Here is an 11218-nt window from a genome sequence, read left to right as displayed (position 1 = left end):
TATCAATTATTGTATGTGGGCAATATTTTATTAATTGTTATTAACTGTTAAAACGTTAAGTAGTTATAAGAAATTTATGAAGTGACCAGTGCCTTCATTACAATTATTTTGTAATACTGTATTAACAAATTTTTAAATTGGTATTGTTTTATATTTAGTCTATAACACTGTTGATTATTCCGTTTTATATGAATTTCATGTTGTACAAGTCACTTAGATTTTACAAATACGTGTGCCGGGATGTGAACGGCTCACGTATTTGTAAAATCTAAGTGACTCGTACAACATGAAATTCATATAAAACGGAATAATCAACCGTGTTATAGGGGGGTCGACTGTACATATGTTCTATCACTTATTTAACAATTATCCACTTTGCATTGTGTCTTGGAGTCTTCTACAAGTTGGAGGACCTGGGCTCAAACTCTAACTTGTAGAGGGCCCTTTTGCCATTAGCCCTTGGATCAGCCACTTTGACCACGAGTAGGAACAGAATAGAATAATAAAATATATATATATTCGATATTTATATATATATGTAAATATCGAAAAGGTTAACGGCAAAATAATTATATATATATATATATATATATATAATTATTTTGCCGTTAACCTTTTCGATATTTATATCGTATTCGATTTCTACGTAATCGAAATAATTTTGGTACATTAGCCTAGCAGTTTCACTAGTCGCTCTGGTTATTNAATCTTTCCAATTAAATCATTTATCTGCATTTATGTATTCATTCCAATTAAATATTTCATCTGCATTTATGTATTCATTAAATATTAATAATAAACATTTAAATATACTATTTAATCATATCATACAGCAAGGTCTTATTTTGTGGGTTTGATGTTTTGGCGGTTATCCACAGCCTTAGCGTTATTCTATGAATTTGTGCGCTTTTAGACTGGACTAATCTCTGATTTAAAAATGGATACGAAGAGTAAAATATTAATAATACTGTTCGATTATCTATTAGGCTTCATAGGGCCTCTTGTATGGCGATCAGTCAAAAAATGACCTCCCAAAGATTTTTACATTTTTGGATTGGACCTGGAAACACCGAGAAATGAAGAAAAAATTTAAGGGTTTTCTGTATGTATGGATGTTAATGAGTGTGTATGAGTGTGTGTGGGAGGCACGATTTTATTCACTTTGTGTGAAGCTCTACTTTGGTCGAAAATTTCCGAAATTTTACAGGGAGGTTTGTGTATTATGGGGATTGATGCTGTTAAATTTTGGTGGTTAAAGATCAAGGAGGTGAAAAGATAAAGGGAGTCATGTGTATCACCAGTAGGGTTAAACTTAATGATGTTTTACTCGTTACTAGCATTTACAATTTTTTTATAAAACTCATCCTTATTCTCAAAATTAATCTTTTTGCCATTTTAAAATAGCTAAAAATATAAAATGGTTTTAAAATAAAATGCCGTAACAGATGGCGCCACTAAATGTTGCTGGGAAAGTTAAGCAACTCGTTGCTGGAATTTTTTTCTTGTTTTGGTCTTTCCGCCCTGTGGACCGTAAGATCTTTATTCCATAACCTTCGTGAATTTAGTCAAATCTAAAATGTGAGCTATTGGGTAGCAAGGGATGAGGCCTAACATATCCGGAATAAACAGTCTCTCCGAAAAATTTCTAGAGTTATTCGATCCTTGGGTGCCCCAGAGCGATAGAATGAGACCTTTCCCATTATGATTAATTGGAAAAATTTTCGGAATTAAAGATTTTATATTTAAAATACAAGTTGCAAAACAGTTTTTTTGTTGAACAATAATGGAAAAATATTTTAAAATAAATTTTTAGTTGATTTATAAATTAATTCAATTCTTAGTTACAAGAGGGCGCTTCATGACACCATTTATTCATTATCGTTTAAAAATACATAAGTAAATTTAATAATTCTTCGTTTTTTAAAACCGCTTCTTGTCAGTTATACTCACTGTATTTTAATAATTCCACTACACTATAAGGTGGATTTTTTAGAAATATGAGAAATATGGATTTCTATCTTCGGTATAATAAGTCTACAATAATTCCACTACAAAAATAATGTAGTGAAATTATTAAGAAATAGTATATTTCATTTTTAATAAGTCATTAAATTGATATGGAATTTAAAAAAAAAAAACAGCCAAGCAACGCAAAGACTGTGCTTCTTGCAAGATAATTGCTGTAGTTCATAACCAATAATCTTGAATATAACTGAAATACCAAAATTTCTTATTGTTATATTAAATTATATTGTCACATTATAAATAATTTGAAAAAATATCAGTGGGAGTTTAACAAGGTAAATGTGTTTTGCAATCTTTATCATAGAAAAAACTTGTAAAACGTTGTAAATCAATTTGTAATTTAAAGGCAACTGAAGGGAAGCAAATTGCTCAAAACGGGTCTTCCATGTGACTGTTTAACTCGACTTTGTTTATTGGTCAATAAAAGAGGAATTTAAAAACGTTGCTTAATCTTCAAATTGAAGACAGCACAACATAGAATAAGGAGCGACATGATTCTATCCTATCAAAATAAATTTATTTTATTTTTAATAGCTTTTATAGGAAGGAACGGCATGGATTTTCCTCATAAGACATTATTTTAATATACAGAAATTCGGTAATATAGTAAGTAATGTACTAAAAACTGTACGTCGCTGTATACTGTACACACCGTCCTATAATAATTCAGCAGTATCATCTACTAAAACTCAGTAAAACTAGAGCACTAATCATAATAAATTACTGTAATACATCCATCTTCTCATTTTCCACATCATTAGAAAAAACACTCTCTAACTCGGACATACTTTACTCCAATAGTCCGAGTTAGTAAGGGTTTGGCTCACCAGTGGCCAAGCGGTCTTCGTACCCTAAACACTGGGAGTTCGGTCGAGGGTTCGAGCCTCGCTCGGACGGGCTGGCCAAGTGGAGTTTTCCAGGTTTTCTCCACGTCTGTAACGCCTAAATAGGAGCCAGTTTCCCTTAAAAAGACCTCCCGGAAGGCATCCCCCTAGGCAGATCGCCTAACCCCCGTATTCACCAACGCGAGTTAAACAGAGAGTTGACGAACTCGAGGTTAGATGTAACTCGAAGTCAGATTACGAGTTACTCTTCTTTCGTATTCAGATAAAAATTTAACTCTAGAGTTTCGCTACCCTAGAGTTAATATTTTAAAACAATCCTGCGTTCGAGATTAAACAAGTCTTCTTTCGTAAGGAGAGTTCTTATTGGTTGAAAGCAAACACGTGTATGAACCAGGGAGGAGACGAATAGAATAGAATAGAAACACGTGTAGAAAATGGCGGAAAGTGAAATGGAAAGCAGTGCACGCCGTAATTTTTCTAATTTTGAGAAGGAAATTCTACTTGAATTAGTCGAAAAATATAAATCGATCATTGAAAACAAGAAAACAAATGCGATTTCTTCCAAACAGAAGAGAGGCACATGGGAAGAACTAACAAAGGAATTCAATGGTATCCCGGGTGTCACCCTTAGAAAAACCAAACAGTTATTGGACTGTTATAAGAATTTAAAAAAGAAAGCCGTGAAAGAACAGGCAAAAAAAAAGCCGAATTATTTAAAACAGGAGGAGGAAACCAATTCGTTCTAATAGGTTTCTTACGCTCTCTTTTGGCAAACGATATCGACATAGAAAGTCGTAATCGTCCAATTGTTCGAGGTCATTTCTTCTTGGAGAAATAATCCGCCGACTTCTTCGTTCCATACGATCTATATAATCTAAATATTTCAGATTTTCTAGCATCTCGGCTTCGTCTTCGTCGAATGTCGCCATTTTTCTCTGAAATATACCGCTTTGCGCAGGCGTCAAACCTAGAGTTATCGTCTACTCGCCGATTTTCTAGAGTTAGAGTTAAAGTTAGGGTTATTGTGTTTGACTCGAGATTCGGAGTTGGTGAATACCAATTTACCAGTAACTCGAGAGTTAACCCTAACTCTAACTCTAACTCGTGTTGGTGAATACGGGGGTAAGTGTTGTGTTGCCATAACTCAAACAAATTAAACCTAGTAAGGGTTTACTGTGCATAGAAAGTTTTATATATCCCCTATAATGCATCAGTCCTGTAATAGATGGACACGGTTAGGGGGTAACAAGTCGTTCAGTGAGGCCTTTCACTAAGTGAGTTTGTGACAAATATTTTGACCATGACATCAAAATCTACCCTTGAGAAACTAATACCCTAATTGAAAAGTCCTGTTTTATTAGCATCTTCCCTTTACCGACTCCGACAAATGCTAGTTGAGCAGCAATTTTTAAATTGTACTCACATAAGTTCCCAAGTTTAGATTTAAGAGAGGAAATTATATTATTTATAAAATACTGTAGAAAGCGTGAAGTATTTAAAACCATATATTTAGGAAGATGGAGAATTAAGGTAAACGTTACTTTTAATTAGACTAGACAGGGGTAGTTCCGGGGGAGCTACAGGGACAGCTTTCCCCATTGACACATAAACAATTGAAATTCATTTGTTCCATATTTGCCATCATAAATGCAAATATGGAACAAATGAATTTTAAAAACAACGTTTTGAAGTTCTAACAAAACAAATAAAATTGCACATTTAATCAGAGGACAGAAAAATGGAAGAGAACTCAACTTCAAACAATCTTGTAGTAGTCCATTAACAAGAAATTTATAAATTTTACGACTTGTCTTTAACCAATTAACTCGGTCATAAGCCAATATATTTTCGGTCATTAACTTTCGTCTATCTGAAAATATTTCGAAATTGAATCCGTAGTGCTCTGTACTGCTTGCAAATTAACGAAGAATTAATCTCTACACAAGAATATTTTATAACGAATACTTATTTTTTAAACTACCAAGTAGCAAATAAACGAATTTAATTTATATTTTGCCATTTAAATACACAAAACTGAAAACAAATGTAAGATTAATAAACTGAAAGATATTTTTCCAATCGGCATTATCTTATAGATCAGGGAAGAGGAAACATAATCAAAACAATTGCATTAATTATGGGTCATAGGCTTTTTGCTAGATAGATTCGGGCTCCTGTTACAGCAATTGTAGTACCACTGCTTTAGCTAATTCTACCATCATGTAAAATAATACTACTAAAAATTATACATTTAATACAAAATTCAATTATTTAATTATTTTTTAAAAATATCTAATCCAAACAAAACCAAAGAAAAAATCCAGTAATACTAAGTTCCTCGAGGCAAATATTTACATTAATATACTCTGTGCCTCGAACAACTTTAAATAAGGAAGTATAAGCTGGGATTCTCAGAATGAACTTAGAAGAAAACTTAGCCATGCTATTAGAGAAAAACGTTCAGAATGTGAAGTGGTTTCTCTATCAATACAACGTTAAACAACACATTTCCAAGTGCAGTTATTAATCATTACAGTTAGAGCTGAGGTCTTGCCATATCTCCAATATCCGAATCGGTTCTACGTTTCTGTGATTTATTTCTTTTCCCGTAACTGACGAAGCTACAACGATAACTTCGATAATTATGATGATTACCGATAACAAATCATCAGGTGATTAGAACATGACTAAGAAAAAATTAGTATTATTAAATAATCCGTCCATGTAAAACATTATTCTCTTTAATAGAGAAAAATTCAATCTGAAATATTTTAATCACCAGAATATATAACACCAGATGGTGTTATATATTCTACAAATGCAAATGAAAGCAACTGATTCTGACATTCTGTAAATCTGTGGATATTCTGCAAATGCTTAGAATGCTGATGAACTTTCTTTAATTAATTAAAACTGAATCTGAAAATTAAAACTAATATTTAGGTAAAAATGTTAGTTAACTTCAACTTTAATAATTATAATTTAATAAATGTTAATTAATAAAAATTATTAAGAATATAAAGCATTTATTCTGAAACGTATCTGAGAACGATTATGGTAATAAATTCCAGATAAAGAAACTGCAAATTAAAATAAACCAGTAACGAGTTGTTTAACTTTCCAGGCAACGTTTGGTGACGCCATTTGCACAGGCAACGTTTGGTTATGATATTTTATTAAAAATACTTTGTATATTTTAAACTATTATAAATGGCAAAAAGCTTAATTTTGAGGATAGGGATGGGTTTTATAAGAAATATTGTAAGTGTTAAATAACGAGTAAAATTTTCATTAAGTTCCGACACCTCTCGAGATACACACGATCCTTATTATCTTCCCACCTCCTCGACCTTTAATCACCAAAATTTAATAGCATCAATCGTCCTCATATTCAAATCTTGCAAAATTTCAGAAGTTTTCAACAAAAAGCACATGAATTATTAAGCTTCAAAGAGGGTGAATAAAATCGTGCTACACCCCACACACTAACATCCAGCTATACAGAAAAATTCCGAATTATTTTGCATTTCTCGACGTTTTGAGTAGAATTAAGTCCAAAATATAAAAATCTTGGGGTAATTTTTTGAATGATCGCCATACTTTCCCACTATTATATATAACAGCCGGGAATGTAAAAATGAGACAGGGCTCAAGTTAATGCTAAAGGTGGAAAGCATTCTTCTACGAAAGCAATAAAGTAATAAAATAAAATAAATATTACAAATAAAAGCACGATGCTTTTACTATCTTTTAAAAGAAACTTTAATTTACATCACTTTTCTACTAAGATTTCAAATATAAAAGACTAAATTTTGGGGTCTTCTGTGTATTGATACATGGTCCATGCTAATGACCCTGCTGGTCTTCTTTATCAGACTTCTATCTTAAGGAACAATAAAAAAAAAATTATATTATTAGTTTTCAAAATTTATTTAAAAATAATGTGAAAAGAGATTCCGTGGAAATTTTTATAAGCCCTACCTAATAATTGTAAATTTAAATTATAGTTAAATTACTACTTTTTGTGTAGTTATTTATGGACTTTTGTTTTCCTTTTGTATGAAGGCATATTATTTTGGTTATTGACGTTTCTATAAGACAGATTTATATTATTTCATAAGAATATCTGACTAAGAATATAAGGATTAAAATTGCTACTCAACATAACAATTGTAAGGATAGTTATTATATTAATAAAATCATTTATTCAATCGAATCTTCAACAAAGGCCACCTCCCAACAACGATTACCTCTAAACGGCGGCCATTTTTCAGGAATATTTCTTTTTGAAATGCAAAATAACCTTCAAACAACGGCCATTCATCGCCACCATACATTTTCTCTTTTTTTAATTTTGAATAGAACTAAATAACAATGGCATCGTTAATTAATGTCGATGCTTCATCGTTATATTGTTATTCTTTATTAGAAATAAGATATTGAATTAATATTGCAATTAAATTATGAGAAATAAATAGGACATTAAATCAAACAGAGAACTAATCACGCTTTTTTACGTGTAAATTCTCATAGTCTACGTCAGTTTGGAAAGTCCTGAGGCAATACTCTGTACTCTAATTATTTTAACATATTTAAAAAAATGTTATTTGTATGGAGATTAGAATGGAGACTCCATTACACATCCCTACAATACATATACATGCACACGTGATTAAATTCTACATTTAATTAGGTTTATCGGGTTTCGGAGTGGGGCCACCTCCTTAAATATCATTAAAATGTTGCAGGAATTGAAAAATGTTTTGAAAGTTTCGACAGTTAATTGGAAGTGAATGAAATTTGAGTTGCAAGATTTGATGGCATGACACAAAGAAACTGCTCTTCTATACAAAGAAAATTAAATTGAAAATGGTATATTCAACTTTCACTTTATCTGCATAATAATCGAATCAGGATGCACTTTACGTAACATCACTTCAGGTGTGAACGATTTCAATGAACGCAAACAGAAGGCTGCAAAATCCGTGTTTGCAGGAATCATATTTCTATAGAATTATACATTCGTGAAATCACTTAACTATTAAATTGAACGGTTCAAATGCTTACAGAAGTTTATATTGTGCTTCATTATTCTGTGCTTTGTTTATTCTAAATTCCAATATCTTTATATTATAAAAATATTGGAATTTTAGAATAGATATACTTGCAATTAAAAACTTATATGTCGTATATAAATTGCTGTATGGCCACAAAAATAAAGGGTAGAATCAGGGGCTGATCTACATAGGGACTAATAGGGCTTAAGCCCTGGGCCCACAAAAATTGAATTATTATCATAAGTCTTTAATATTAAATAATATCTTATATAAAAAACATAAGAAATATTCTATTAATATTTCTTATGTTTTTTATATAAGATATAAAGTTTGTCATTCAAAACCATTTCATAAATAAATATATTTCAACTCTAATTTTAATGTTATTAAAAATGAATTTTAATCCCCAATTTAAAGATTCATAATCTAACAAAAAAATGGGGCCCCATTGGACACTGGCGTAGCGAGGGGGGCAAGGGGGTCTATCATGCCCCGGGCGCCACTCGCAGAGGGGCGCCAAATGGTCTCCAAGACAAACAAGATTTTCCGGAAATTTTCAATTGTTATTTTGATCGATTTCAGTATCCTAAAATGAATTTTAGAGAAGCGTTCTATGATCTTGAATCATTAGCGACTGAACTTGCTGAAATTCGAGACGAGATCAGTGAGGAGGCAATAGAAAAGGCTAAGTATCTCTGTGAAAAATGAGATATTGATATAACAATCCGTGTTAGAAGACGCCGAAAAATCCCGGAGAATTGGCTAGTAATGTTGGCCTTTCCGCAGAAAGTGGAATTTTTCGCGTTATGAAAAGCGTTCTTGATCGTCTGCAGCAAGAAATAAGTACACGATTTACACGACTAAGTGATCTTAATTCCAAATTTGGATTTTTACTGGACGTTGAAAATTTATTAAACAAGGATAACGATGATAACGGTCTTGAAAAGAATTGTAAAAATTTGGGTGAATTTTATAATACAGATTTTAATGGAACAGAACTCTATGTCGAAATATGTGACTGCAAGATGTTACTCCGCAGTAGAAAAGAAATTGAACCTAAAATACCATTAGAGCTTCTTACCTTTATAATCTCGTACGGTGATGTTGTTTTTCGAAACCCGAGAGTCGCACTTCAAATACTCCTTACTATTTCAGTATCAATTGCTAGCTGTGAACGTTCGTTCAGCAAATTAAAATTAATTTTCACATATCTATGATCAACGATGGGACAAGATCGCCTAAGTGATCTAGCATTTTTAAGTGTGGAAAAAGAAAAATTTGAAATGATTGACTTTGATGAAGTAATTGATAAATTTGTTTCAACAAAGGCAAGAAAAATTTATACATAGTACTTATTTGTATTAATGTATTATAATANAATTTAAAAAATATAAATAATAACGACGTCTTCTCCTTCGTTATTCTTGTCTTTACTACTTGATCCTCGAAACTTTACAATACAAAAAAAAAATAATGGATATTTTTACAATTTTACTGTATTTAAAAAATGTTTAAAAACGCATTTATCGGTCGTGGTTTTCGAGATTGAGATTGGGAGATGGTGGGGTGGGGCTCCTCATCATATACATCATTACAGTGCATTTATATACACACACATTACGATTAAATTCATCATTTTGATGGAGTCACACCCGAAACATCATAAAATGCTTATCACTTGTACAACGTTAAATATAATATTAATAATAAAAGTCGGTCCCATAAAAAGCTTGAAATTAGAAATAATTTTGAACTTAAAGTAATAAAAATTACTGGCATAAATAACTTTTAAGCTAATTAAATAAAAATTATAAGATACAGCAGTACAATTGCTCTTTATAATAAAAATTTACTTAATACAGTTCCAATCTCTAATTACGGCCCCCTCTAAACAGCGGCTATTTTTCAATAATTTTTTTAAACAAAAAATGCATACAAAATAACCTTCGAACGACGGCCATTTTTTTTTGTTTGTTTCCTTCAGCAATCGTTATTCAGAGGTTTATTATATTTACATTTATAGAAATTAAGTAATATATTTTAACTTTAAGTAAATCAAAGAAATTTTATTAATTTATATAGCCTATATATTTTTCCTTGTAATTTTTGAAAACTTTCATTTTTAAACCGATGCTAAGAAACTTCTTAATTTTCAATGCATAAATAGGCTTATATTTCCACGAAACATGGAAATGCAACTCTCGGTCGTTTAATATAAATCGCTTTCGTTGTTATGCTTGTTAACATAGTTATTCATGAGTAACAATGGCATAGTGACACCATTATCTTATAGTAGGAAAAAGAAACAGAACAAAAGATCTACGGGTTCAAAATGTATTTATAAACTGTTATCTTGTCATCTAATACATCCGAATCTCATATATCATATGGTAAAATATCGTACGAATTCAAAATACTTAAATTTCTTTACAATTAAAAATTGTTCAGTGAAATATTCAAGCAAGACATAATTTATTATTTCTACAAAACTGAATGTGTAAATATATTATAAGGTAGCCCAAAAGTCAGTTAACTAAGCGACTAGCTTGAACTAGCTATTAATTTATTGCACAAGAAAGTTTTCATTTTGAATAATTTCTGTAAAGTTTGCAAATAAATAAGATAACTTAAGTGGGGTGGCCCAAAAGTCAGCTGACTTTTAGAACTGCTATGTATTTTAAATTATTTATGATGAATGGAAATTAAATCTCTTCTGAAGCAACTGGACTTTGTAACAGTACATAAAAGTATTGCTTCACCATTACTCTGTTCAGCATAAAGAAAATTGAATGTCAGTCTCTCCGTCTGTCTGTCATTCCTTACTCTCGAGAACGGAGTTAGGTAGATAAAAGACGAGACCAGAAGTAGAAACCACAGGGGCAGGAGGCCACGATTAACTATATATGAACTTTAGATACAAACCGGAAGTTACGTTATTTCAATTCAAAAATTTTTCTGAAAGATGTTCGATAGATGACCAGTACGACTCTATTATTAAAGGAAAAGTATGATGTACAGGGGCAAGACACTACTAATTTGAAAGTGGAGAGCATATATTTAAATTAAATAAATTTAAAAAGTACGTATATTTAATTTATTTAATAATGTTATGCTGTAGTTCAAAAGCATCAGTAATATATAGTAAGTGAAAACATGTGGCGCCATCTGGTATAATAAAATAACATGATAATAAATTTGATGATGTTGTATTATAACATGGTCTCATTTAAATATATATATTTTTAAGCCGGGCAATCTCTGGGAGATCCAGGATCAAATCCGGAAGATTAA

At 31.2% G+C, this 11218-nt stretch overlaps 1 pseudogene; it reads left to right on the top strand.

Moving 5' to 3' along the window:
* The first annotated feature begins 3304 nt into the window (after positions 1 to 3304).
* Positions 3305 to 9261, top strand: LOC111626880 (annotated as a pseudogene).
* Positions 9262 to 11218: the final 1957 nt, after the last annotated feature.

This window comes from Centruroides sculpturatus, unplaced genomic scaffold (assembly GCF_000671375.1).
Source record: "Centruroides sculpturatus isolate CEXI.00-Female unplaced genomic scaffold, Cexi_2.0 scaffold433, whole genome shotgun sequence".
NCBI lineage: Eukaryota > Metazoa > Arthropoda > Arachnida > Scorpiones > Buthidae > Centruroides > Centruroides sculpturatus.
The sequence above is the reverse complement of the archived record's forward strand: the minus strand, read 5'-3'. Positions and strand labels throughout refer to the sequence as shown.